Genomic DNA, 22,350 nt, shown 5'->3' on the forward strand with positions numbered 1-22,350 from the left:
ATTCTTAGATTAAATGAATTGTTACCAGCAAATATAGTACTATGACTGGTCCAGATCATGCCAATGTCCTGTCTAGGGACAAGCATACAGCCAAGGAGTTGAGGTCAAATTTTATCGTCCTTTTGCACGATATATTAGATCTGCAGTTTCCCAAAACATAGTCTCTGAAGAAATAGTGCTTAACAAAATAACAAATGTTCACCCCATTATGTGACAATCATAGTATTCACCAGGTAAGCTTTTGCCCTGGTTTGGCATTCCAGATACCAGAGAACAACTTAAATTACTTTATAGCAAAGGTCTTGTTTCTTAAAAATAAAACCGTAATTGTATGAATCATTAATAATGATGCTAACATGAAAAGGAATAATTCAATAGTGACATTAGGTGAACACTTTTTTTTCCCCCATTTCTAGCATTCTCTGATATTCCAGTAGGTCTTTTTGGAAGTAAAACAAAACATTGAGGATTTTTTCCCCCCTCGTGACTTATAATAGGCTATACTAGTAATTTTACAGAGTCATTAATGATCTTTCCACACAAAACTAAATGCTCCAGAATTGTTCTAAGTCACAATGTCAGCAGCCTAAGAAGCTAAATGAAAGTACCATAAACACGTCATCAGTGGAGACTGTTGTTTCTTTTATCACACATACATAACTATGCAGTAGTGGAGCCAGCACCAAGGTGCCATCTCTGCTTGGTATTGGCCCCTCTATTAGCCAGCTTTGCATTACTACAATGAAATACCTGACACAGCATACTTAGGAAGAAAAAGACTTATTTAACTCACAGTTTGGGAGCTTCAAAGTTCAAGATCGGGTAACCTCCTGGATTTGGCCTCTCGGAAGAATGGCAGATGGCGTCACATCACGGCAAGAGTACACGTAGGAGCAAGTATTCATATCTTGAGCCAGGAAGCAGAGAAAGAAGTTGCTCCTTTTATAACAATTCTCTTGCAAGAACTCAGGATAGCATGAGAAATGCCTTCGTTCCTTTGGAAGGCAGGGCCTTAATTCACCTAAGAACCTCCCATGATTCCTCGCCTCTTAAAGGTGTCACTAGCTGGGCACGGTAAGCATGACTGTAATCCCAGCAGCTCCGTAATCCCAGTGACTCCGGAGGCTGAGGCAAGAAGATCACGAGTTCAAAGCCAGCCTCAGCAATTTAGCAAGTCCCTAAGCGACTCAGCAAGACCCTGTCTCTAATAAAAATACAAAAAGGGGCTGGGGATGTGGCTCAGGGTAAAGTGACCCTGGGTTCAATTCCTGGTACAAAAAAAAAAGGTGTCACTTCCTCCCAATACTGTCTACCTGGGACCAAACCTTTAACACAAGGACCCCGGGAGTGACTCAAATCATTTCCAAACCATGGTGGTACCACAACCAATGACCTCAGAATCTGAACAGAGATACTGAGGCCAGCCCAGGCCAGCTCTCCGAGCCATCGTTGCCTGGCCCGTGAAAATGACAGGATTGAAACAGATGAACCTTAAGGTTTAAAGTTCTAAAACGTCATTCTAACATAAAATAACAGCATAATTGGGACATAAAAGAACCATCTGTTTTATCACCTAAAGTCAGTTGCCTTCGTTTTATTCTGGGGCTCCTTGCCACCCTCTGGTATTCAAGATGAGTACATTGCAGTCCTTGTCACATGTAGACTGGGGTGTGGAGGGGAGACAGGTATGGAAACAGATCCTTAAAATGCAGTGTCTGAAAGCATTCCGAGAGACAAGGAGCCCAGGGAGGAGGTGACTGACTCTTCCTCTTCTCCAGAGGAGGTGCTGTTCAAGAAAGGCCTGGAAAGACTGAGTTCAACAGATCACCTGGGCAGATGCCAAGTGTGAGGGCAGAAAATCTGGGCAGGGGAGAAGGCAGTGCCCAAAGAGCCCAGGATGTTCCCAGAAAGGACGAGTGGGACATGCGGGGCAGTGTTGGGAAGTGAGGCTGAGCTCTTGGCTCAGCAGGGAAAGCTATCGAAGTCTTCACACAGGAGTTGGGCATGCTCAGACCTGCCTTCTGGAAAGCTCCTGGGCAGGAGCGTGGAGGGTGGATCAAGGGAAGAACACCTGAGGGCAGAGGCACCAAGCCACGGAGAATCTCCTGCACGAGTGAACATGAGATGAGCAGGGAAAGAGGACAGGTCCCGCTCAAGAGGTGTCCTGGGACCTGGGAACTGAATTACATTTACCATATTGGACAGGAAGAACTTTTCAGTTACCCTATTGGGTTCAATACGTGGGGGACTGTGAATTAAAGTAACAAAATTAACAGGAGAAAATGCACACAATTTTTGTTACCTTTATATATGCACAGAAGTTCATAGAAAAGAAGTCAAACTTGAAAAAATTGACTTGGGGGCTTATATGCCATTTTAATAAAGGAAAGGGGGTCAGGTTTCAAGGGAATATAAATCATACAGAAGTGACTAGGAGATATGTGGGGAAATTAATAAAAGATAAATGTTATTTTTGGATCTGTTTATGCAAAAATCAAATCTGTGGTGACTCCTCATTTTCAGTGATAAGAATTATTCTTCCTTTCCTAGTACAAGGGCGGAGAGAGGTGGGCACCTTCACGAAGGCAAATCTATGCCCTGCTTTTAGGCAAATAAGAGGGAGAGCAGAGAACTTCCTGTATCTCTAGATTCTCAATTGCTTTCAGTTCAAAATAATCCTTATGCCAAAATGGCATATTTTGGTGTGGTATAGTCTCATCTCCTTCAAATACGTGTGTGGTTTGAGTTTAACCTCACTCTACTTTACTTTCCTTACCTCCCAAATGAGAATAAAACTTCACAGATTTGGGGGCTGGGGAGATAGCTCAGTCGGTAGAGTGCTTGCCTTATAAGCACAAGACCCTGGGTTCAACCCCCAGCACCCCCAAAAAAAAATTTTTTTTCACAGATTTGCAATAAAATCAAAATGCAACAATCCATTTAAATGACTCAAGACAGCAGAAAGTGCTAACAAATGTCAATCACCATCATTTTTATTATCATAAGCCACTGTTCAATAGCCCTGAGGACCCAGGGAGGAAAGTCGAGTCCACCCTACATTGATATAAGGTCCTGTGAGATGGGGCTCAGTGGGTGAGAGAACCCAGGGTGACCAGGAGCAGAAAGACCCAGAAAGCGAGGCAATAGGTGTGCTTTGGGTACCAAGTGTAAAAGCTGCAGAAGTCAAAAATCTGTCCTCAAGGTGAAGGGCCTGGCACAGAGTCGGAAATAGGAAGCAGAGCAGGAAGCCCCAGAAGATGCAGGGACTGAGGAGGAGGCCAAGAGCAAGGTTTTGAAAGAGGAGAGAAGATCCAGAACAACTGCAGCTGTCCCTAGGCTGAGAAGCCCAGCGGTGGGCGGCCCTAGTGGGTCCCCATGGCTTAAAAGACAGGAAGAACCTGAGCAGACACTGTTGGCCATCCCTCACAGCAACCTAAAGACACCACCCAAGAAAAGACTGCAAAGAACCTCCGCGTGAAGACCCTCTCCACTTACAAGAAAAGAGAACAACAAGCTTCCCCCAAACCCTCAAGGTCCTGGGGCAGCATTCAGTATTTCTTGTTATTCTTCCCACCTGAGACTTAAGAGCTGAAGGAAGAAATCACCTAACAACAACAAAACTTTGAATTCACTGACCAGGGAGTCAAGTCTCAATCTAAACATTTTTCCTGTATTAATCCTTTAATCCATAGAACCCCATAGAGTAGATACTGTCACTGCCCCCATTTTACAGGTGAGTAAGAGATGAGCTTAGAGATGGTGAGCAATCTGTTCAAGGTCATCCAGCTGGTAAGACCTGGCCTGTCTGACCTCAGACCTCAACTACTCTCCTCCACGACCTTGTGGCCTGGGGGCAGGAGGGAACAAAGCAGAGCATGAACAGAGGAGCCCATCTTTTCCTCTGAGACCAGCAGGAAAATGGGGAAGGATAAACAAATTTGGAGTTGGGGGTGAGTATTAGCTTTTGTTACTGTGACAAAACACCTGAGAAAAATCAACTTAAAGTAGGGAAGGTTGATTTTGGCTCACAGTTTCAGAGGTTATAGTCCATGGTCAGTTGACCCTGTCACTTAAGGCCCATGGTGAGGTGGCCCATCATGGCAGGGAACGTGCGGTGGAATGAAGCTGCTCACCTCGGAGTGGTCAGGAAGTAAAAAGAGAGAGAGGAAGCCTCACCCCCACCCCACAGGTTTCAATATCCCTTCAAGGGCACACCCCCAACAACCTACCCTCCATCCGCTAGACCCCTCTTTCTGAGGGTCTGACTGCTTCCGAATAGCACCACAGTCTGGCAGCCCAGCCTTCAAAATAGGAATCTTGACTCTGGATGTAGCTCAGTTGGTAGAGTGCTTGCCTCGCATGCACAAGGCCCTGGGTTCAATCCCCAGCACCAAAAAATAAATAAATAAATAAATAAATAAATAAATAAATAAATAAATAACAGGGATCCTGGGAGACCTCCAGGTCCAAACCAGAGCAGGGAAGAGAGAAGCTGAGGTTTGGTTTCTGGCAAAGAGTTGGGGTACATTGATTGTGGGGAAGCATAAGGCTAAGCATTTCCAGAAGGAGCCAGGTCCCCAAAAGGGTAATCCAAGCTGGGCCTTCCCAGGACAGGTGCTGCTTCTCAAGTCAGAGGGGCCCTGCGTCCTTTAACAAGACCAGCCCCAGGGCTCTGGCCCTTTCCAGTGCTGACCTGGGGGACCCAGTACAAAACCACCAGGCCCCAGTCCACTGTTGAGGGCAAGTGTGTACTGGCAGTCACTGTGTGTAATGTGGCCAGTTCAGCAGCACCCAGAGCTTGTCAGAAATGCAGAATCCCAGGCCCGCTTGGGCCTACCCAATCAGAATCTGCCTCTTAACAAGATCTCCAGGTGATTACTCTGCACAGGAGAAGTCAGAAAAGGATCCACCCCGTAATGGGCTTCATCCCATGGGCTCTATGTATAAGTCACTTTACCACCATCCTCTTCAAGCCACGAATCTCTGGAGAAAGAAGTGATCAAGCTTGGGTCATGAATTCGCTCTCTCTTGTTTTTTTTTTTTTTTTGGTTCCAAGGATTGAGCCCAGGGACACTTAACCACTGAGCTACATCCCCAGTCATTCTTTTTCTTGGGGGAGGGGGTGTGGATACCAGGGACTGAACTCAGGGACACTCGACCACTGAGCCACATCCCTTGCCCTATTCTGTATTTCATTTAGAGACAGGGTCTCACTGAGTTGCTTGGTGCATCACCAAATTTCTGAGTCTGGCTTTGAACTCGAGACCCTCCTGCCTCAGCCTCCAAGCTACTGGGATTACAGGCGTGCATCAACATGCCCCAGTGCTGGGTCACAAATTCTAGCCATCATCTGCATATCAAGTTCCAAATGAGGGCTGGGGAGATAGCTCAGTCGGTAGAGTGCTTGCCTTGCAAGCACAAAGCCCTGGGTTTGATCCCCAGCACCGCAAAAAAAAAAAAAAAAAAAAAAAAAAAAGTTCCAAATGAAAGGTGGCTGGCACACCGCGTCATGCTCTCTGAGAGGGAAGGAAGGGGTCCAAGTGTGAAGCCCCGGAAGCCCCGTGGGGAGAGTGCTCCTGTGCATTCCGCCATGTGGGGGTGGTGCTCCCACCAGGATCCGGTCATCACCAAGCACCTTCTAGTGCCAGGTGCTCCCCTAGCTGCTGATACCACAGTGAACAAAGCAAGTAAAGATTTTGGTTACATTCTAATGAATAAAGAAAATAAATAAGTTGCCAGGTGTGGTGGTGTGTGCCTGTAATCCCAGCGGCTCAGGAGGCTGAGGCTGGAGGAGCGCAAGTTCAAAGTCAGCCTCAGAAATTTAGTGAGGCCCTAAGCAACTCAGCAAGACCCTAAGTAAAAAATAAAAAGGGCTGGGGATGTGGCTCAGAGATTAAGTGCCCATGAGGTCAATCCCTGGGACTAAAAAAAAAAAAAGATAATAAAATGTAAGTATGCCACATGGCACACACACGTTCTGAGAGGGAACATAAAGCAGAAAGGGGCAGCGTCAGTGGTGATTTAGGTATTGGAGCCCAGGCAGGCCTCCCTGAGAGGGTAATGTTAAGACCCACAGGAGGTGAGGTGAGCTACACATTCACTGGGGGAGAACATAGCAGACACAGTAAGCATCCAGTGCAAGGGCCCTGGGACGGTGTGCCTGCTTGATCTAGGAGTGAGGAGTCTTATAAGGCTGCAGGAATAAACAGAGAAGCAGGAGAGGAGCTCAGGGATAGCACAGCGCCAAAACCTTGGGGCTTCACAGACTAGTTAAGAACTTTCAGACAGGTGCAGTCGCCCATACCTACATATAATTCCAGCAACTTGGGAGGCTGATGCGGGAGGATCTCAAGTTCAAAGCCAACCTTGGCAACTTAGCAAGGCCTAAGCAACTCAGTAAGACCCTGTCTCCAAATAAAATTTTAAAAAAGGACTGGGGATGTGGCTCAGTGGTTAAGAGCCCCTGGGTTCAATCCCTGGTGCAAAAACAAAAACAAAAACAAAACACTTTTGCTTTTTTCACAGGTGAGGTGATAAGCAAAGAGGAGCGGCAAGGTCTGGTTTAAGTTGGAACTGAATCACTCTGGCTGCTCTGGGGAAGCTAGGAAGTTAGGAAGCTACGAAAGCATCTGGCCAAGAGACGGTGGGAACTTGGAGAGGGTGAGAACCGCGGAGTTGGTGAGGAGGGGCTGGATTCGGAGAGGAGAGCCTGGATTCTGGCACGTGGGGAGAGCCAAAAGGATTTCCTGGCCAGTCGAATGTGGGACAACTCCAGGATTTCTGGCCTGAGTAACTGGAAAGATGGAGTTGCCACCATCTGTGATGGGGAAAACCGTGGGCAGGGCAGGCCAAACAATCTGGAGCAGGAGAGGATGTTGCAAAGCCCTCAAGGAAAAATATGGGTCGTGTTTTTATTTCGTATGTTCTGGGAACAACTGGTTTTTCATTTTAGTTTGAAAAAGTACTTAGGTGTTCCCTCCTCCCCTACTGAAAAGAATAAACTGTGGGATACCAAGTCCATGCCAGATGACAACAGTGAGCTGGCACCACGTACGTCTGAGCTAGGACATCACACTAAGCACAGACACACAGCCAAGACCCAGCTGATTGTGATGGAGCCTGAGAGCGGGTCTACCCGTGGGACTTAGTGCCCACCTTCAATCTTGCCGCTCTCCGGGACTTTTCCTCTGTCCTGGTTCTCTCAGAGTGAACCTTAACCAAAGCCAATTGGTGCTTGACGTCTTTACTCATAGCCAGGAAGAGCTTTTTCTTGCCTACAATGCCAAGACCATGGCCAGGAGAAAACCTGCCCAGCACACAACATGCTGAGCTTGATTGGCAGCTGGAGAAAGACCTCACTGACTCGATTTGAGACCCCTTTAGTTATCCCCAAAATTTCATGCATTGAAAACTGACTTCCCAAGTTCATATGTGAATGGTAGTTGGAGATGAATGGATCATGAGCCCTCATGAATGAATTAATGAGTTATCAAGATGGTGCCTTTGATTTTAAAAAGTGAGCTCTTGGCCAGTTGCAGTGGTACTTGGCTGTAATCCCAAGAGGCTCAGGAGGCTGAGACAGGAGGATCTCAAGCTCAAAGCCAGCCTCAGCAATTTGGCAAGGTCCCAAGCAACTCATCAAGACCCTGTCTCTAAATAAAATACAAAAAATGGCTGGGGGTGTTGCTCAGTGGTTGAGTGCCTCTGAATTTAATCTCTGGTCCAAAAAAAAAAAAAAAAAAGTAAAGCTCTCAGGCATGCTTGCTCTGCTTTGTCATATGGTACCCTCTGTTTTGTTACGTTATGTTACCATGCGGGAGAAGGCTCTCACCAGATGTTGAACACGTGCCAGCATCATGCTATTGAACTTCCTAGCCTCAGAACCATAGGCTAAATAAATATCTATTTTTTGTATTTTCTAGTATTTTGTTATAGCAACAGAAAATAGATTAAGATGTTAACTTTTCCAAAAATCAACAAGGAATATGACAAGACCACCTGAAGGTAAAATCTGACCATTCTCTTTTTAAAAAATGATACATGCACAACCTTCTGAAGACCATTTTCTCATGCCAGGAGTTGCAGTGTAGGCATCCTAAAAATCATCAATGTAATGACTTCACAGATGGTGAAAAGAGTCTGTAGATTAGCAGGAGTTAGACAGCTAATCAGGGACAGAGCCAAAACAAAGAACCCCACCTCCCAACTCCCATCACAGCAGAGCCTCCAGCTCCACGTGGCGCAACCCGGAGGGCCACAACCGTGGAGTCTGCCAGGAGATGGGACAGTCCTCCCGCTCTTAGGAAGATTTGAGGCCCCTTATCGACCTGCAGCAGTCCTCCTGCGCATCTAAATGAAATTTTTGAAATACAGACAGTCAAAATTTATTTGATCGGGATTTGGATGACCCTCTCTGGAAACATTCTAAATGCCTCGTTAAGACTGTGAGACTCCACGTGCTTCTGCCCTCCATGCGGGGCGAGCCCTCCCGCGGCCACACTTCACAGCGCCTCCCCGCTTCACGCAACCCAAGTGCTGCACTTTTTGACTGCCGGGATGCGAGAAGGGCTAGGGAACTTTCCATTCTATTTTCTACTACTTTGAATATCAGTCTTAAAATACACCAATGCTGTGTCCTCTCCATTCCAACCCTGCAACCCCATGACTCGTCATGCTCTTAGAAGGCTTGGCTGAGAGACATCTTGGAACCAGCAAGTTTTAATGCCCAAGGAAAGAAGCCCCGAGTGACCACCTGAGAACCCAGTGTTCTGTATGAAAGGAAAGAACGCACCCTGGCTGGCATCAGCCTGCCAGGGACTCGACCCATCCGGAAGTACTCAGATTCAGTGCAGAAGGTGGAAAACTTCGCACCTGCAGACCATGACTGATTTGGTAAGTCACTAAAGTTGCTCCAAAGTTCTGGGATATTTGTATTGTTTCTCAACGTTTTTCTTTCCTCAATTCAGACCCCATTTTTAAGTTTTTTAGATCCAGTTTTTAAACACTTCTTCAGAATAAGAATAAATGCGTGTTGAAAGCTGAGGGGGGTAGCTCAGTGGTAAAGCGTTTGCCTAGCATGCAGGAGGCCCTGGGTTCCATCTCCAACACTGCAAAAAGAATGTGTTGAACCTCCTGACAAGAGGTGATCATGTTCGTTGTCAGTTTTAATTGCGTGCTACAGCAGAATTTTCTAAATAGTAAAAAGAAAAAAGGTATTGTGTTCATTCTGCAAAGCAAAATGGCAAATATTTATTAAATGTTTATCTTTTTAAAAGATGGATTCACTGAGCTGAGTGTGGTGGTGCACACCTGTAATACCAGCAACTCAGGAGGCTGAGGCAAGAGGATCACAAGTTCAAAGCCAGCCTCAGCAACTTGGTGAGGCCCAAACTTAGACTCAGGGGCACTCAACCACTGAGCCGTATCTCCAGCCCTATTTTGTTTTTATTTAGAGACAGCATCTCACTGAGTTGCTTAGCACCTTCTTTTGCTGAGACTGGCTTTGAACTCCCAATCCTCCTGCCTCAGCCTCCCAAGCCACTGGGATTACAGGCATGAACCATGGAGCCTGGTTAAATGACATATTTTTTAAAAGTCTGGCAATGTGACTCAGTAGTTAAACACCTCTAGGATCAATTCCTGGTTCAAAAAAAAATTTTTTTTTTTTTTAACAAAAATAAAAATGGATTTACTGAGCTGGGCATGGTGGCTCATGCCTGTAATCCCAGTGACTCCAGGACTAAATCACTGAGACTAAATCCACCAAGTTCTATCTATTATCATCAGAATGGTGTGATGTAATGTATAGAAAATGTGCTTAATAATCCACAGAATAACTCAAGCAAACAAAATGATAGGCCTTTCCCTCAATGCCTTATTTCTTTATCCTCCAATGAAGCAAATACATTGAATGACTACAACATTTGGAACTTTGGCAAAGCCCTGTTTCTTGAAATGTACAATTGTAAATTAGAAGACCTTACATAACATGGACCTCTAAGTTCTCTGGGATTTCAACTGTATGCAGAGTATTTGATTTCTCTGAATAGTTATCTAGTGGGAAGTTCATCTCTGCTCTTATATTTAAGGTTCTTCCTCTCCTTCTTGTTTGGGGGTGGAAGGTTCACAGTGTGTCATGTCTGACTTCACATAAATACACAATCAAAATTAACCCCAAATAATTTAGGCAATATGTTCTTCATAAAAATAAAGTTTCATTATTTTTCCTACTCTGAATAAGCGCGTACGGGTGCACATACACGCACACACACACACACACAAATACTCTAATACCCTGCAGATTAACTATGTGAGTTTCCACATAGTTACTCCTGCTCCTTTGACACACACCACAACTGATTTATCATCCTACGTGCTAGCTGGCCCGTTTGGTGCCTATCAATCAACTTTTGAGACAGCCATATTGTATTTTTAAGTACATATTTCTGTGTTGCTTACCCATCCTTCCATCTCTTCTTTATTGTCAGAGGTCATACTAAACGTCCCCCTTCCAGCACTGTCCAGTGACCAATTGCACCTGACCTGTGAATCCTCACTATTTGTTGCCTGGGCACACAGAAAACTTCAAGTCCTAGCCCCTTGCAGTTGGACAGGGCCACATGACTTGTCCTGGCCAATGGCTGTGAAGGAGGATGTGTCATTCCTGGGCTGAAGCATAGAGAAGACCACATGAGATGGTCCAGCACCATAGAGGACCACACACTCCAGGTGGTGCAGCTGAGATGGCAGGCCACTACTGAGGTAGGTTTCTGGGTGACTGTGTGCAGCAGAGCCCGGCCAGCTTGTGTGGACATATAGCAGGAGCCAGACATGAAGGAAGCTGGGTAAAACCTCTGAACCTGGAGGTGGTTTGTGTCTGTAGCTCCCTGATGAATCCAGTGACTTTAGCTGGCATTGCTTCTGAGTTATGTGGATCAGGTATTTCCCAAAAAATGTTTCACCCATTCTCCAGCAAGCCTACTTTCAGACGCAGGAGAAGGACACAGATTACTGGCAGAGACCAAGAACTCCCCTGGGAGAAGTCTACTCCCGAAAGAAACCCTACCACTGGGCACCTCAGCCTCCTCTCTGGCTCCTTCCAGACATGCTCATGGGCATTCTGGGAAGACCACTGCTGGCAAGCCCTGTGTGGCCTGGACCCTCCTGGCAGGAAGCTCAGGCCCAGACACCAGCTTCCTCGGGACACTGTCCTGTTCTTGGCTGCCAATCCTGCCTCCTCTCCAGCCCCCTGTTGAATTAACTTCTGCACATTTTTCCAAAAATCGAACAAAGACTTGCTTTAGTGCCATTGCTGATTTTTCCCACTATTCATAGGTAAGCACATTTCTGCATTTTCTCTCTCCTCAGCCATTGAAGAAATCAGATTCTTTCCACTGAGAGCCCAGAAGTGGAATCTGAAATTCATCCCCAAAGTTACAGGATGATCTCATAGTTTATATCATCAATTCCCAAGCAGGTGCTTCCAGCCAAAACTCTTGCATGCTCCACTTTGGACTTTCCAGGGTTTCTTGTCTCCAGTTTAAGCCTGCCCCCTCCTGTTATTTTTATTTATTTTTATTTTTTATTTTATTTTATTGTATTGTATTGTATCAGAGATTGAACTCTAGGGCATTTAACCATTGAGTCACATCCCCAGCCCTTTTTATATTTTATTTAGTGACGGGGTCTCACTAACTTGCTTAGGGCCTCACTAAATTACTGAGGCTGGCTTTGAACTCACGATCCTCCTGCCTCAGTCTCCCGAGCCACTGGAATTACATGCATGCACCACTGGGCCCAGCTCCTCCTATTATTTTTAGATTTGATTTTACTCCTTATAAAAGGCCAGGAGTGGGGAGTTTTGTTAAGGACAAAAGCAAAAAAATTGTTTTTTAATTAAAAGCAGATGACAAAGACAGCTCAGTCATGGAAAATAATAAGAGCCAAGCCACCTCTGGCTCCCATCGGAACATTCCCTCCATCAGTCACAACTCAGCAGAACAGCAACGCTAACCAAGGCTCCTCTGCCTTTTCTAGAAGACACGTATTATCTAGGACATCTTCAGGGTCCACTAGAAAATTGCATATGCTACTCTTGCCTCACCATTCGCCCTCACAGAACAAAATAGTTCAGAGCTGGAGGGAGCGTCCATGACTGTCTTCATATGAGCAGGGAGATGCCCAGGGCCAGGGGAAGTCAAAAGGGTGATGGAGATGGGTCAGCGCAGTGAATGAAGTCTCTCTAGTCCCACCTTGCAAATGCCGAGCTGTCTGCTGAATCCAGCTTCTCAGCTGCCTTAATGTTCAAATGAGCAGAGGGACCTTCAGGTGAGGAACCTTCGCCTGGTATGTTCTATCCTTCAGGTTCTCAGGAATGAGGAGCGTGGCACACACAGATAAATATCCACGTTAACCACTGGGCTTTCACTCATTCTTCCATACAATCTTAATGCTGTTTACCTCCTTCCTAGTCACTTTCTGTTTGTTCTTCTTTCTCTCAATTACATTTAGCCTTAAGCTTACTCTAAGCTTGGACAGTTTGTTTGCTTGCCTGTTTGTTAACTCAAAGACAGTCTAATTCTAGATTTTCTTACAAGACTTTATTTAGATTCAGTCTTCAAAGTCACATTATTAAAATTTTATATATATATATATATATATATATATATATATATATATATATATCTTTACATGTTGTTGGACCTTTATTTTATTCATTTATTTTTATGTGGTGCTGGGAATCTAACCCAGTGCCTCACGCATGCCAGGCAAGTGCTCTACAGACTGAGCCACAACCCCAGCCCCACATTATTAAATGTTTACAGTTCAGGAGATCCTTAATCATATAACAACTCCAAGGCCCTGGTCTCTGCTCCTGGGGACTCACAGGGTGAATGGAATGTGGCTCTCCTCTCCTCGTGGTGATAGCAGACAACTCCTTGTTGTCTGTCAAACTCTCACTTTTCTTCCTTGTTCTGTCAAATATAAGAAGGCCCCACAGGGCAGGAGTGACCACATGAGTTGACTAGAGATGATCAACCAGGTTAAACCAGGAAACTCCTGATGAGGACAGTTCAACTCATGTCATATGGTGGACAGAGAAAGCATACGTTCTGGAAGCTTTGTCCCACTAACTAGGAAAATTACGACTCCTGACTGGGAAAGACAGAAACCCAAACCAAACTAGCATGACCAAAAGGAAACTTATTGAAGGCTCACATGCCCATTTGGGAAGAGCAGGGATAATGCTGGACATCAGAGACGGCCAGGACCAGCCAGGCACTCAGCACACACCTCTCCCCACCCGCTGTCTTCCCCTCCCCCGCCTCTCCCATCTCTGCACCTCTCTGTGATTTGGCTTTATTTCCTCCAGACAGGCTTTGTCCATTTAGTGAAACTGAGTTTGTCTTCATTCCCCAACTTAACCATAAGAGAAGGATTTGCTCTCTCTCCCCAATTCCAGTTGCAAATTCTCCAAGCAGTGATTCAGTTGGCCTTATGAAAGTCAAGTGCCTAATCCTGGGTATTGAGGGGCAATCACTGAGGCCCTTACAGTCACCCTAATTCACATCTATCACCACATGTGACAATGGGCAAGTGCCTTAACTTCTCTGAGCTGTGGTTTTTTCACCACAACATGAAAAAGCTAGTGGGAAGGGCAAAAATAATACCTTCTTCAAAGAACTGTTGGTCGTTTTACATAACCAATGCCAAAGACTGGTGTAGTGTCTGCTCTATGTGAAGCATCAATAAATGTTCATTTTTCTTCCAAGGTGAGTCTTAAAGTCAAGGAAGAAGTCAGCATGTTAAAAATGGAGAGGAAAATTACTTGAAGCGCAGGGAATCGGATGGGAAATGCTATACAATTCCGAATAAGAGGCACTACAGGAGTTGTTAAAAAGAGGGTAATTGAACCTTAAATCATTGCCACCCATAAATCACGCACAAGGCCTGTGTTCTAGAGAAAGGGGGGCTTGCATCAGCTATTGGGAACCTGGAATGTCAAGTTGACCAGTTAATCTGCAGCTTGTGAGACATTCTTTGCTATCGAGGGGAAGATTATTTCAGTCAAATAACATTTTAGGGCCAATATAAAAAGAATTGTAAAAGATTTGGGTTTTGATGAAGCCTGAGAAGCCAAAGCTGCATTTGCTCCTATTCCCTTTATAACGTTTTGGAGTCAGGCCAATGAACATCCCCAGCTGTGCAGCTGGATAACTTGAATTTACTACTACTTCTGCAAAAATGTTCTCTGTGTTGTCTTCCCTCATACATTTCATCCTTGAGTTTTATGAGAGGAAAAATAGACTTCATATTAGATATTTCTAGGTAAGATTATTATACCCGTGGAGCACAAAATCCATAGATGGTAAAATTTCCAGTTTCCCCAAAACTTGAAGACTTTAGTGCATCGAAGACTTGGCGTTTTTACCAATTGCATCAATTTGACTCATACCAACATCTGTTCTTGATAAAATAATATGAAATGTAATATCTTAATGGTGGCACAGAATCCAATTCTACCCTCTCTCCTTGTTCCTTGTCCTTTCTTTGATATTCCCCACAGCATCTGGTCCTCCAGTTTGTAAATGACCATGACATCTAACAATGCACTAGAATTCACCTGCCCCAGAAACCAGCTTTTCATTTCCCTAAACTCCCGTGAGTTTCCCATGTCAAGGGTCACACTCTCTGTCACCTGTGGTGTGCGGAGTGTTACACAGTTGAGCTGCGACTCGTCAGGTTCGGTCTGTCCCTGGAGCTTTGACTCAGTCCAGAACCTGGCTCCAAAACCTCCCCATTCCACAAAGCTCCAATTCCAGCATCCAGTCACGTTCTCCTCCAATAACTCTTTCTTGTAGCATCGGTACTTTGATCTTCATCAAAGGCAGCCTGGTGCTGCAATTTAATTTTACATGCTTTTGTCTGTATATTTATTTGGCAGCACCCAGCGCAACGCCTCACACCACGCACCGTAGAGGCTCCGTAAATGCGCAAGTAAGTGAGGAGCGTGTTGAATGTCCTTCCATCCCACCTGGTGTTTCAGTCTCTGAGGTCTACGGCAGGCTTGGGTCTAAAAACAGCAGATTGTGACTCAACCCTGTCAGTTACTTTTATATCAAATTGTCTTATGGACTGGAGAAGCTAAGCTCCACATGAGGAAACAGAATGAAACTGGGTGCCACCACAGGATGTAGCTAGCTGTGGCCAGGCATAGGATGGGGACAAAGACAGAAGATGGTCCAGGACCCTGGTCCAAGAACTGAGCGGTCTACCTGTGTCCTGGTCAATCACAAACAAACAAACAAGCCAAGCACAGTAGCACTGACCTGTAGTCCCAGCAGCTCAGGAGGCTGAGTCAGGAGGATTGCAAGTTCAAAGCCAGCCTCGGCAACTTAGCGAGGCCCTAAAGCAACTTAGGGCAACCCTGTGTCTAAATAAAATATTATAAAGGGTTGGGGATGTTGCTCAGTGGTTAAGCGCCCCTAGGTTCAACAATCCCAGGTACCAAAAAACAACCAAAAAACCCAACCTCTATATTTCGGGGTAAGCATATGATCTTCTTTTATTTCTTCCTTTTTCTTTCTTTTTTTTTTCTCCCAGTACTGGGGATTGAACATAAGGTTGCTCTACATCCCCAACCCTTTTTATTTTTTATTTTGAGACGGGGTCTTGTTGAGTTGCCCGAGATTACCTCAACATTGTGATCCTCCCGCTCAGCCTCTCAACTTGCTGCCATTACAGTCCTGAGCCACTGCACCTGGTGAAGTCATCTTTTTTCCTCATCCCAAGAAAATCCATATACATTTACCAGCATATATACAGGTTCATATATATATATATATTCAGCAGAACGAACTTCTGAAGGACCCAGAAGCATCCATCCAAAGTTCAAAGTAACAGGGCCAAGTCAACCTGGCACGAAGCCTGCCACCCTAAGACACACATTGCTTGCAGTCCTGGGGGCCGCAGTGGTGGGGCATCAAAACCACCACAGGTGACCTCAGAACTGGAGAGCAGCTCTCCCTTCTCCCGTGACACACTGGACACTCCAGAATCCCCCTACACCAGAAACCCGCATGACTGGAGGAAGGAAAAAGAGAGAAACTCTCAAAGATTAAGCATCGACCAATAAGAGCCTGCACCAACTGTCTTAAACCAGGAAATACTGAGGTATCGGTTTTTAGCTTTTCAATTTAAATTCTTCCCCAGTTCTTAAGTTATCTATTGAATGGAGCTCAAAAAATAAATTGAGCCAGGCATGGGTGGCACACACCTGTAATCCCAGTGGCTCGGGAGGCTGAGGCAGGAGGATCACGAGTTCAAAGCCAGCCTCAGCACTGGTGAGGCGCTAAGTAACTCAGGAAGACCCTGTCTCTAAATAAAATACAAAATAGGGCTGGGGATGTGGTCAAGTCCCCCTGAGTTCAATCCTTGATACCAAATACCAAAAACTAACTAAATAAATAAATAAATAACAAATTGAGGTCAATTATATTTTATAAAAGAGAACTCTCTACAATATAAATTTGTTACATAAAAATTACCAGAGGCCACTGTTTTGAACTGAGCTTTACACTGGGCCCCAAAGACTAAACTAAAAATCAAAATGGAGTCACTCATGCTGAGTTTCCTTCTCTTCAAACCTAAACTTAGTCGTTATCTGGCCCTCTGAGAAATCAGGAGACAGATAACAGCTAAATTTCCCAAACAGACCAGTTTCGAGCTGCATGGAAGTAAAATTTCCCTCTGTTTTAATCCTTCCCAAAAAAGTAACCTGAACTAACCCAATATTAACCAGTTATTCTTCTATTGTTTTCTCTCCCTATCCCAATGTTTCAGGGAAAATAACTTTGAAATGTCCAATCTACTTTTTGTTCTTAATGTCTGTTTTGTTCAGCTCAGCTCATCTCATTCTGCTTTATGGAATGAAGTGTTGGTAAATACTGGAATCTTGAATAAAGCCAATTAAGATGTTTAAACTTTCATTTCTCATTATCTATTAGAAGAGCCAGTACGAATGTCTAAGGCTGAGTTTGGGAAGGAAAAGAGGAAAAAGTCCTGTGCTATGAGAATAGAGCACTTCCAATCTTTCTCTACTAATTATATTCACTTTTGCTGTTATTATTTTTTAATTACCAGCTAAACCACTAGCAACTGCAAAACTCTAAACTCAAATATCTGTTATTCTAACATAGGCTTGTAGGTCTGATTTTTCACAGTCTGTTTGGTGTTGGCATTATTGGGGATTGAACTCAGGCATGCTGTACAACTGAGCCACATGCCTGGCCCTTTATTTTGAAACAGGGTCTCACAACTGAACATGGTGGCATATGCCTGAATTTCAATGGCTTGGGAGGCTGAGGCAGGAGGATTACAAGTTCAAAGCCAACCTCAGCAAATTAGCGAAGGACTAAGCAATTTAGCTAGACCCTATCTCAAAATAAAAGGGCTGGGTGTGTGGCTCAGTGGTTATGAGATGGCAAAACCAGACCCAGTTGTGAAATGAAATTACAAGAAATCAATGCCTGAGGAAAGGGTTAGTTCCCCCAACGCTTGTCAGCCTTTCTTCAGGAAACCTAATTAACCATAGGTCCCCACCTTTTGGATTGTAAATAACTATCTCTAGGAGTCTGACTACTCTCTTTTGAAGTGTAAACAGCCCTGTGCCAGCCTTCAGACACAAGGCTAAAGATTTATTTACTTGTGAGAAGAGCCAGTTTCTCTTATCATTTTTTTGCTTCTGTAAACATGCTTCCCACTAGAAACCCGAGCAAGGCCTTCTGTCATATAGACTAGAAATTTTATGGCACCAAATAACCTATAAATGTTATGAGAAACTATGAACTAGCGCTCAGAATTTAGAGTTTGTTCTCCTCTGGGTCCCCTGTAAATAAAGTTTGAGGTAAACGTAAAATAAAGTTTGAGTTCTCCTTCTCTGAGTGCTGCCTGCTGCTTCTTGTCCAGCTGGCTTCCTGCAAACTGTTAAGTGCCCCTGGATTCACCAACCTCTGGTACCAAAAACAACAATCAAAACAAACAAATAACAGGGTCTCACTAAACTGCCGAGGTTGTCCTCAAACTTTAATCTTCCTGCCTCAACCTCCCAAGCAGCTGGGATTACAGGCACGGGATACCATTGCCCTGCACCCTTGGTATTATCTTAAGACAATGCTTCCAAATGTCCCTGAGGATAAGAACCAAGAGAAGTCCCTTGACAAGAACAAGTTTAGGCTCCTCCCCGGAAGAGAATTATCCAACAGGTGAGGGTGGGACCCAAGAATCTTGTTTTTTAACACATGAGGGATGGTTGGGCAGGGCAGTGTGGCAAACACATCCTTTAAGGCAGTGGTTCTCAGTGTGTGGTTCCGACCAGCCACATGAACATCCCCTGGGAATTTTTTACAAATGCAAATTCACAGGTTCCGCCCTAGAAGTACTGAAGAAACTGGTGGCTGAGCCCAGAGGTATGGGTTTTAACAAGTCCTCTAGGTGATTCTGATGCACATTGAGGTCTGTGGACTACAGCCTTCAGAAAATGATAAGCAGGCAGCGAACAAAATTATCTTAGCAAAGCTAAATTCCACTCACTAATCCACAACCGGCCGCACCTTCGAAATCAGCAAGAACCTACCCCATATCACCATGCCCCATGCGTTAGGTAACTGTGGCGGAGGTGCTCAGGCTTTGCTGCAGATCAGAGTTACCTGGGGAGCTTGTAAATTCCAGCCACCCAGGTAGCTTTGAGGGTGGGGCCACAAATCAGCATTTGTTTAAGACATTCAAGTGATTCCAATGTATGGAGAATGTGAGAAACCACTGTCTCAGCACCTAAGTCCCTGAGACCAGACCTGCCAGAAAAGGTAACCATTACCAAACTCAGACAAGTGAGGGGATAGGGTGGCAGAGATGGCCTGGTGGGAGCTTTCTCATTTATCCAGGGTTTCAAAGGAATTTCTAGGAGCAAGGACCTGCAGGAATGTTTCCCAGAAGTCACTGGAGAGTTTGGAACATGGTCACTCTCTTGAGTGCTCCCCAGGATTCAAGAAATGGATAGTCAGGAAGGATAGAAATTCTCCCTCCTCCTCTTGACACCTTTGAACCTACTTGAACACTGTCAGCACTTTAATTAACATCTGCCTCCGTGAAGGGGTCTGGCACACAGTGACTGAGAGCAGAATAGAGTCCCGACACTCTGGGTGTAGAGTGACACGGAAGATGGGGGTTAGGAGGGGGGAGGGGTAGGAGACAAGGAGAAGAAGAGGAGGAGGGGCAGAGCTAACCTTAAGAGGTTCCCATATGCCAACCTTGGGGCTTCAGTTATGTTCTTGTTTAACAAGACTCAATTTTACAGTAAGCAATCTGAGGCCAGGGTAGGTTAAGTGGCCCCAGGTCACATCGGTGAGCGACAGAAGCATTCACTCCAAATTTTAAGGCTCTGGATTGTATGCCAGGGGACAGGAAAGAGACTCTGAGAGGTGAGATTGAAGGAAGCTTGGGACCCACTGAACCAGATCCACAGAGGGTGAGACATCTCAAAAATGATCCATCCATCTGGATTAATCCAGGTGCCATGTTCTGGATTTGGATCATGGGAAAGGAAGAGGGGTTCCTCTGTGACCAGAGCAGGGGTGCGGGGAGAGTGCATGGTAAGGGGCTCAGGGCAGCAGCCATGTACCAATATACTCGGTGGATTTCCACATCCCAAACAGCTGTGCCACAACATCTGTGTGTGGCAAGAAAACACCAGCCCTGGTTTAACCTGGTGCAGATGTAGAACATAAAGGATTTTTGTGGCTTTTAGAGATTTCAGAATTTTAAAAGCTCTTTGTCATCTTCCTTGAGACCAGAGTTACGGAGTGACAAGGAACGCAGCCTCCAGAGGGTCCGCCATCTTGGATCCCTCTGCCCATCTTCCTTAACTCATCCTTAATGAGGTCCCAGATGTCTTCTACTGGGCCACGAGCACAGCATATCTAACTGCATCCTTGAAGCCACGACTCCCCTCTCCCTCCCCAGAAGTCCTTTCTGGGGCTCTGTGTGGAAGCAGGAGCAAATGATTGGCACACAGGAAGAACCTGAGTGTGGCGGTGGGGGAGGGGGATTCCTAATGTCCTACGACATTGCACACATTTATCTCAAATTTCCCATTTGAGCTGAGGAAAACACACTCAAATATAACCAATAGGGGCAAGGTCATTGCTAGGCAAGAAAGTCTTTGCTAGGCAAGAAAGTTTCAGCAACTTGAGAGTAAAGTTCATCAAGCCGGAGAGAGAGGCTCACAAGAAGGGGAGAGAATGAGACAAGCCGGGAGTCTTAGAAGAAAACAACAAAAACAAATCATGAATTTGCCACTTCAATGATGTAAGTAAAAGTCAAATTGTGGAGTAAAAGTGATAAGGAAAATATGGACTGATATAGTTTGTCATACAATACCATAGCAACCGTTTTGCAGAGATTTATGGGAAGCAGAGGGCAGGAAAAAGGGAACATCCAAAGGCAGCACCCATGTCAGGCAAAGGGGTGAGGGGACCCTGGTCTGAGCTTCACACCAAGCACCTAAGGTCTGTCAGAGTTACAGGGTAACAATGAAAACAACTATTTGGATGTAAAATCCACCTAAAAGTGAAAGGTTAGCACTGTCAAGATCAAAATTATTGACGCAACATTTTAGTAATGACAACCCATGACAATGAAATGCTCAAAGATCCTTCGTGAAGCCGTCGAATGATACTCCCTCACCTTCTACCACAGGGAAATGTTGAGGAGATTGCCTCAAATCGGACAGACCCCATTAAAAAAACCCTGCTTCTTTCTTTTTGACTTTTTAAGCTAAGAAAAGTTTTCCTTCCCTTGAGGAAACAGTATTTTTTTTTCATTTCTGAGAATGAGTGTCCATCTCTCTTTCTCTAGCTCCCTTTTCAATTTTTAAAGTTGTTAGGAAGCTCAAGGGGGAGAAAAATCCATATTTCAAAGTCTTTTCTAATAATTCAGAATCATTTCAGCTTCTTTCAGACACAGCTAGGTCGCAATGTCATTGTATTTACTTTGTGTGTGTGTGTGCTGGAGACTGAACCCGGGGCCTGGCGCATGTTGGGCAAGGGCTCAGCCAGGGGCTCCGCCCCCAGTCCCTGGCCATTTTCTTAGCTGCCTGAAGATAATACTAGTATGACATGCTAAACAGGCAGTTCTTGGCAGGAATGCTTCCCAGCTACTACCCTCCCTTCCTGAGGATGCACTCAAATATGGATGATACAACCAGAAATCCATGTAACTGGACACACATGTATTTCAAGATGCCTCAGACTACTGAAAGCAACCAAACTAGCTAGGTGGCTCTGTGGGCCTCCATGGTGTAGAAGGTCTGCCCTATGTGCCTCAGGCCCGTGTGGCTTCTGTAAATGTCATAGGCCAGCCGTATGGAATGCATGACAGTCCATATGCTAAATATTACTAAATCCTGATGCCTCTCACTTAAGGAGGAAAAATGACTTCAACTAAACATAACAAAGTTCTAGTGTAAATACTCCTTTTCTTCCCATGCAACTGGTTTCACATGTGGACACTACTTTGGAACTTATCTATCTGTACCTCTGTCCATTTTTACATCTTTCTAGTCTTGATTTACATATTTTCCCTACTTTAATTTTTCATCCTTGTGGGACTGGGAATTGAGCCCAGGGGTGCTTTACCACTGAGCTATATCCCTAGTTCTTTTTATTTTATTTGAGACAGGGCCTTGCTAAATTGCTGAGGCTGGCCTCAAATTTAAGATCCTCCTGATTCAGCCTCTTGAATGCTGGGATTACAGGTGTGCACCACTGTGCCCAACACTTTTTATTTTTATTTGTTCTAACCATTAGTTTTTGCCTGGATTCTCCCTTTGTGGAACAAGAGTGTACATTCCTACATGCTGCAAACAGAATGGATACAAGAAACTGAAAGAGTCTTCTTCTTCTCAATGGCCATCTTGGTTTTTTGTTTTGTTTTTTGGTACCAGGGATTGGCTCGGGGGTGCTTAACCATTGAGCTACATCTCCAGCCTTTTTTTATTTTGAGACAAGGTCTCACTAAGTTGCTTAGGGCCTTGCTAACTTGCTGAGAACTTCTTTGAACTTGCAATCCTCCTGCCTCAGCCTCCAGAGATGCTGAGATTACAGATGTGTGCCACCACACCCAGCTCAGTGGCCATCTTGTTATCTTAGTTACAGCAGATATTTAGGAATTGGTAAACTTGGGGTCCTTCCAGGTGCCTACATCTCCAAACATTTCAAGATCACATTCAAAGGAATAAATGTGAACTAGCACTTGTTGTCAACGGAAACTGAAATAGTAAGTCTTTAACAAGAC

General features: G+C 44.9%; 1 non-coding gene across 1 annotated transcript; it reads left to right on the top strand.

The window, feature by feature from the left end:
* The first annotated feature begins 4,322 nt into the window (after positions 1–4,322).
* On the top strand, positions 4,323–4,396 carry Trnaa-cgc (transfer RNA alanine (anticodon CGC)). Its single transcript has one exon. It is a non-coding gene; the product is annotated as a tRNA-Ala (tRNA).
* The last annotated feature ends 17,954 nt before the right edge of the window (positions 4,397–22,350 follow it).

Source organism: Sciurus carolinensis, chromosome 3, assembly GCF_902686445.1.
Source record: "Sciurus carolinensis chromosome 3, mSciCar1.2, whole genome shotgun sequence".
Taxonomy (NCBI): Eukaryota; Metazoa; Chordata; class Mammalia; order Rodentia; family Sciuridae; genus Sciurus; species Sciurus carolinensis.